At 37.8% G+C, this 7,322-nt stretch overlaps 1 non-coding gene across 1 annotated transcript; it reads left to right on the forward strand.

Moving 5' to 3' along the window:
• Positions 1-4,379: 4,379 nt before the first annotated feature.
• Positions 4,380-4,451, forward strand: TRNAA-GGC (transfer RNA alanine (anticodon GGC)). The gene has a single exon. It is a non-coding gene; the product is annotated as a tRNA-Ala (tRNA).
• The last annotated feature ends 2,871 nt before the right edge of the window (positions 4,452-7,322 follow it).

The following is a 7,322-nucleotide window of genomic DNA, read 5'->3' on the forward strand; positions in this document are numbered from 1 at the left end:
CTCAACCAGTCACAAGCCCCACGTGGTCACGCTGGCCTCAACCAGTCACAAGCCCCACGTGGTCATGCTGCCCACAACCAGTCACAAGCCCCACGTGGTCACGGTAGCCTCAACCAGTCACAACCCCACGTGGTCACGGTAGCCTCAACCAGTCACAACCCCTCGTGGTCATGCTGCCCTCAATCAGTCACAACCCCACGTGGTCACGCTGGCTTCAACCAGTCACAAGCCCCACGTGGTTACGCAAGCCTCAACCAGTCACAAGCCCCACGTGGTCACGTTGGCCTCAATCACTCTATATCAACTGTCACTGGCCACCAATTATTGTATCAGATGGGCAATGCCTGGAAGACGAGAGCGATGTGCTTTCAGAGTATATCTTCACACAAACTACATAGTAAAAATAATTTTGTAACTATAGCTTTAGAATGATTCAAAAAAGACAAAGTTACATGAAGCATAAAAACGGTCTTAGAAAAGGAGAGTTGCAAGTGTAGCAGCAGCAGGTGGAGAAGATCTTGGTCAAGATGTTATAACCGGCAGGTCATGATGCGGCCCATCATCTACAAGTGGTACACACACCATCCCTAGACCACACTTACACTACACTTGACCCAGCCTTGTGGCACCCACGCCAGCCAGGTACTCACTGAATGTTGGAGATTCGAACCCATGACCTTGATCTTTGAGACTCAGGCTCGGTGATAATGTGTACCACACCTGCCAGTGAATTCCAATACTTAGTCACCTAAATCTTAAGACCACACATGTACATACTAAACTCTAGATAAAAATATGGTCAACGAAAGATATTTCATATATCTGGTTTGAAAACTGATAAGATCAGGAAATAAGATGTAATCATTATCATTATCGGACGATTATAATGCCCAACAACACACGTTAGGTACACAACACACTCCCTACTAACCTACAAGTTAAATGACAATCCATACCATATCTAACTTCCCACTTGATAACCAGCATATTGTATCCTTCAGTAGCAGATATATTATACTTAATGATAATAATAATCATAATGATTATAATAATGATAACAATGATACTAATGATAATAATATTGATAATGATAATAATAATGATGATGATAATAATGATACATAATGATAATGATAATGCCAATAATGGTGTGATAATAATAATGATTATAATAATAATAATAATAATAATAATGATAATAATAATAATAATAATGATAATAATAATGATAATAATAATAATAATAATGACAATAATGATAATAATAATGATAATAATGATAATAATGATAATGATGATAATAATGATGATGATAGTGATAATAGTAATAGTAATAATGTAATTATGATAAATATTACTGTACTATAATACTAATGGCGGTAAAACATTCAATACAGTTGCGTCTTCCTAATATAACAAGACAATATGGTCTAAATATACCACATACCGGTGTTACACTGAGTTAAAAGAATTAAACTCCACGAACCATGATTTTGTCTTGATCTGTCCTTGTAACAGTATTTTCAACCTATACTCATCTTGGTGTATATTGTTTAGTTTTCGTAACCATTACATGAATATAAGTCAACATGTTTTCAGGAAAAAATAAGTTTTTCCAATTGTATGTTTTTCATTTACCATTGGATGGAAGGATCCCAGGGATTAGTGTATATCTTGTGTCCCAACCAACCTTGCTCTGTTGGTTCCTGCTGTCTCTGGGTTAGTCTTGTTTTATGGAAAAAAGAAAGATAAATGTTTATCAGGAGCGGGACTCGAACCCAGGCCCGGAAGACCGGACAATGATTTGAAAGCAGCGCCTTAAACCACCCGGCCATCCTGCCAGGAGAAAATAAATTTGGAAGTTCTCTCTAACTTACTAAACTGAACAAATTCCAGGAGCAAATGTATAGTATATACTTATAAGGTTAAGAGACGGGACAACACGAGTGTATAACTCTCTCCCATAATGCACAAATAGTAAACACACACACACACACACACACACACACACACAGAGCGGCGCCAGGCTGGAGGCGGGGCATCGTGACGTCACAGGCAAGTCCCTCCCCCCGCCAGATCCAAACATGTGTTGTGTCTGGTGATGGCGGTTCAAGATTTCCCACATTTATAATGATCTTTACATTATCATCCACTCCCAAAGTCACCTGGCATTCTTGTGTTTCAACAACAGACGTGATATATGCAACACCAGGCAAACATTGTACCATTATCTGATAGGTTAATTGGTGCAGAATCAAGAACCAGTGAATTTCATCGCCGCCATAAGTAAGTAAGGAAGGTGACTTTAATGATGATAAATACGACCTGGTATGGCTGTGTCTACACACTACCGCCATCTGGTCAACCTGGTACGTACGAACCTTAACCTTAAAGTGGCCCATGTAAACGCGAACTTAAAATCTATCCATTCAACTGTCATTCATTAATTAACATTTAAACACCATCTTTTAAACGTAAACCTTCCACTTGCATTATATTAACAAGTACTCTAAGATACGTCATACAAACACAAGGTTTAAAGCTGAAACTCGAACTTTTAAGTCCGTCAATTTAACACCTACTTTACAATTAACAAAAAAATGCGAATTTTTAACTCCGCCAAAAAGCACCTTGTGTTGTGTAATGCTTCATTTAATTGAACATTTTTAAAGTCAGTTAAATTAATGGTATCCTTTGATGTTCATCATTAAAACATAAACCTATGAACTCTGTCTCTAGAACTAAGCACAAACTTTTACGTTCCATCATAGGAAAGGAAACTTGCAAAATCTATCAAAATTCGTCACATAACGCGAACTTTTCAACCCTTCCATTTACCTGGGCCACTCTTCCCTGGCTGCCATTCATATTTTGTCCTTTTAAACTGTGACTTTATTACACTTTCGTTCATTCATCATGACTTTATTACACTTTCATTCATTCATCATGACTTTATTACACTTTCATTCATTCATCATGACTTTATTACACTTTCATTCATTCATCATGACTTTATTACACTTTCATTCATCATTCATCAACTAGTTCGTCTCACTGATATTCCATTCATAAACTTCATTTGTGCATCTCATAGTTTGACCGCCATGTTGCATGTTTCCTTAAGGTTTATAATTCTTTGTGTATTTAATAATAGAAGATTCAGTGATATTTCTCGTGGTACTGGAGTTAGAGTTAATAACTGAGATGGCATTATAATCTCTAACTCCAGTACCACGAGAAATATCATTGAATCTTCTATCATTAAATGCACAAAGAATTATAATCTTGATATAAGTGATTGTCTATACAAATTGCATAAATTTAGTGTTGATAAAATTTGTAAGGAATTCATCTTGTCCACATAATTAGTTTATGATACGCTTGTTGTCTGTCTCGGACAATCACATGTTTACCAAATGGCGTACTAGCTACGTCTCTTCGTTGTATATCAACTGAGTGTTATATTTCTCTCTTGTGTCTCCCCTGATGATGTGAGTTTTACACGAATCTGCACTTGGGAACTTATCGTGTTTATTTTCCCCGTGGACTCATAGGAATATACTTGATCACGCGCAAAATTGTGATCCTTTCCAATATATTTATATATATATGTATATATATATATATATATATATATATATATATATATATATATATATATATATATATATATATATATATATATATATATATATATATATCCTTCAGTGTGTTTACTTTCGATAATGAGGGACAGAAGTATAAGCCAAGCAAGTAAATTTCGTCAAAGACATCTCTCTTTTCTAAACGCTGCCTCGCAAAGATTTTCATTAATTCAAATTGAAGAAACAGACGTATTTTTCTACTGTCTGGTAGTCTCACACACTCAAGGTCGTGGGTTCGAAACCCACACCAGACATATTTTTTGTCTTTTTCTTTTTTCATTTTGTCCGCATCACATGTGTGCAACATTCAGTATGTTCGTCCAACGTTATAGTGAAGATCTTCACAATAAATTGGGGTTTTCGACCTTATCTGAAAGGGTCAGGTCCACCAAGACGTCCTTGAAATCTTCCAGAAGCTTCTGGCGATCCTCCTCCAACTGCTGGGCACATCAGAGTTAACATGGGCCGGACATCGGTTGTGGAACGACTTAATCTGCTTCCAGTAGTTAGCTTAGTCAGCTTACTTCCAGTCTATTGCTTAGTTCCAGTCTATTGCAACGACAATAAAAAAGTAAAACTCATTTCTTCGTGAAAAATTGAGAGGAAAACACGACAGCAACATGGAGACTTACTCTGTGGTTATTTTGCCGGCAAGTCGGCAACGGTCGGTTAAGCAGTATTTTGCCGTGGTAATCTCAGTGCTTTATATAATACTAAGTGCCAGAAAATGTTCTTGGGGGCGTAGCTCAGTGGTAGAGCGCTCGCTTGGCATGCGAGAGGACCCGGGTTCAAACCCCGGCGCCTCCATTTTTGTTATTTGGGAAATTCATTTTCAGTCGTGTATATACATATCCATATATATATATATATATATATATATATATATTTTTTTTTTTTTTTTTTTTTTGTCGCTGTCTCCCGCGTTTGCGAGGTAGCGCAATATATATATATATATATATATATATATATATATATATATATATATATATATATATATATATATATATATATATATATATATATATATATATATATATATATATATATATATCGTCCGATCAGGGAAGTTAAGCAGCGTTGGGTCTGGTTAGTACTTGGATGGGTGACCGTCTGGGAACACCAGGTGCTGTTATCCCTGGTGATAGGGAAGAAAGAATACTTGCCTCATATTCCCTGTGTGTCGTACAAGGCGAATAAAAGGAGAGGGAGCGCGAGACTGGAAATCCTTCCCTCTTATTTTCAATTTTCCAAAGAAAGGAACAGAGAAGGGACCAAGTGTGAATATTCCCTCAGAGGCTCAGTGTAGTGAGAGTGTAGTGAGGAAGAGCATAGTGATGATAAGGATATTGTCAAGATAGCTTGTAGTGAAGAAACGAATATAGTGAAGATCCGAATGTAGCAGAGATAAGGGTTATCAAAGAGTAAAGTTTATTCAAAATGATTATGTAGTGAAGATAAGAACTATTTTTAGTGAACATCAGGGAGTACAATGATGATGGTATGGTAGAAATAACGGTGTAGTGAAGAAGAGGGTATAGTGAAGATATAATTTAGTGAGAATAAGCTATTAGTGAAGATACACTTTAGTGAATATGAGGTTGTAGTGAACTTAACCATATTGACCTGATCCCCCAAATCCTCCAAACTACGTTCAAGGGCGGATCCAAAGCCAACCGAAAAGGTTATTTCTCTGTGTATTATTAGTGGTGGTGGTGTGTGTAGGTGTGTGTAATCATCTATTTGCACTGTATTAGTACGTTGTTTGTGTGATCGGGAAAAATCTAAAGCCTTTCTTGAAACCAGCTTAGTCAAGATAAGGTTATATGAAGATGAGGTTCTAGTGAAGATTATAACAAGCCTTGCATAGTGAAGATTATGGGATTAAGAAGAGGACATGTAGTAAAGAAGATTATCATGAAAACAAAAGGATTCAAGCTAAGTGCAGGGTCGGCCTACTGGCTTGAACTTACATTTCAGGTCAAAGGCATTCGAGTACATAGTATTCGAATAGTTATTTCCCTATCAGGACGATCATAGCCTAGCGGTAGTTCTCCCACCCGTTGCACAGGGGTCCCGGGTTCGATCCTGGCTGTTGGAGGTTTGTATGTTTCATGAGAGTGCTCGTTCATAGGCGCTTAGTTCGTACATATATATATATATATATATATATATATATATATATATATATATGTGGGATGTATTTAGGGAATCAGTGATGGATTGCGCAAAAGATGCTTGTGGCATGAGAAGAATGGGAGATGGGTTGATTAGAAAGGGTAGTGAGTGGTGGGATGAAGAAGTAAGAGTATTAGTGAAAGAGAAGAGAGAGGCATTTGGACGATTTTTGCAGGGAAAAAATGCAATTGAGTGGGAGATGTATAAAAGAAAGAGACAGGAGGTCAAGAGAAAGGTGCAAGAGGTGAAAAAAAGGGCAAATGAGAGTTGGGGTGAGAGAGTATCATTAAATTTTAGGGAGAATAAAAAGATGTTCTGGAAGGAGGTAAATAAAGTGCGTAAGACAAGGGAGCAAATGGGAACTTCAGTGAAGGGCGCAAATGGGGAGGTGATAACAAGTAGTGGTGATGTGAGAAGGATATGGAGTGAGTATTTTGAAGGTTTGTTGAATGTGTTTGATGATAGAGTGGCAGATATAGGGTGTTTTGGTCGAGGTGGTGTGCAAAGTGAGAGGGTTAGGGAAAATGATTTGGTAAGCAGAGAAGTGGTAGTAAAAGCTTTGCGGAAGATGAAAGCCGGCAAGGCAGCAGGTTTGGATGGTATTGCAGTGGAATTTATTTAAAAAGGGGGTGACTGTATTGTTGACTGGTTGGTAAGGTTATCTAATGTATGTATGACTCATGGTGAGGTGCCTGAGGATTGGCGGAATGCGTGCATAGTGCCATTGTACAAAGGCAAAGGGGATAAGAGTGAGTGCTCAAATTACAGAGGTATAAGTTTGTTGAGTATTCCTGGTAAATTATATGGGAGGGTATTGATTGAGAGGGTGAAGACATGTACAGAGCATCAGATTGGGGAAGAGCAGTGTGGTTTCAGAAGTGGTAGAGGATGTGTGGATCAGGTGTTTGCTTTGAAGAATGTATGTGAGAAATACTTAGAAAAGCAAATGGATTTGTATGTAGCATTTATGGATCTGGAGAAGGCATATGATAGAGTTGATAGAGATGCTCTGTGGAAGGTATTAAGAATATATGGTGTAGGAGGCAAGTTGTTAGAAGCAGTGAAAAGTTTTTATCGAGGATGTAAGGCATGTGTACGTGTAGGAAGAGAGGAAAGTGATTGGTTCTCAGTGAATGTAGGTTTGCGGCAGGGGTGTGTGATGTCTCCATGGTTGTTTAATTTGTTTATGGATGGGGTTGTTAGGGAGGTGAATGCAAGAGTTTTGGAAAGAGGGGCAAGTATGAAGTCTGTTGGGGATGAGAGAGCTTGGGAAGTGAGTCAGTTGTTGTTCGCTGATGATACAGCGCTGGTGGCTGATTCATGTGAGAAACTGCAGAAGCTGGTGACTGAGTTTGGTAAAGTGTGTGAAAGAAGAAAGTTAAGAGTAAATGTGAATAAGAGCAAGGTTATTAGGTACAGTAGGGTTGAGGGTCAAGTCAATTGGGAGGTGAGTTTGAATGGAGAAAAACTGAAGGAAGTAAAGTGTTTTAGATATCTGGGAGT

The sequence above is a fragment of the Panulirus ornatus genome, chromosome 42, assembly GCF_036320965.1.
Source record: "Panulirus ornatus isolate Po-2019 chromosome 42, ASM3632096v1, whole genome shotgun sequence".
Lineage (NCBI taxonomy): Eukaryota > Metazoa > Arthropoda > Malacostraca > Decapoda > Palinuridae > Panulirus > Panulirus ornatus.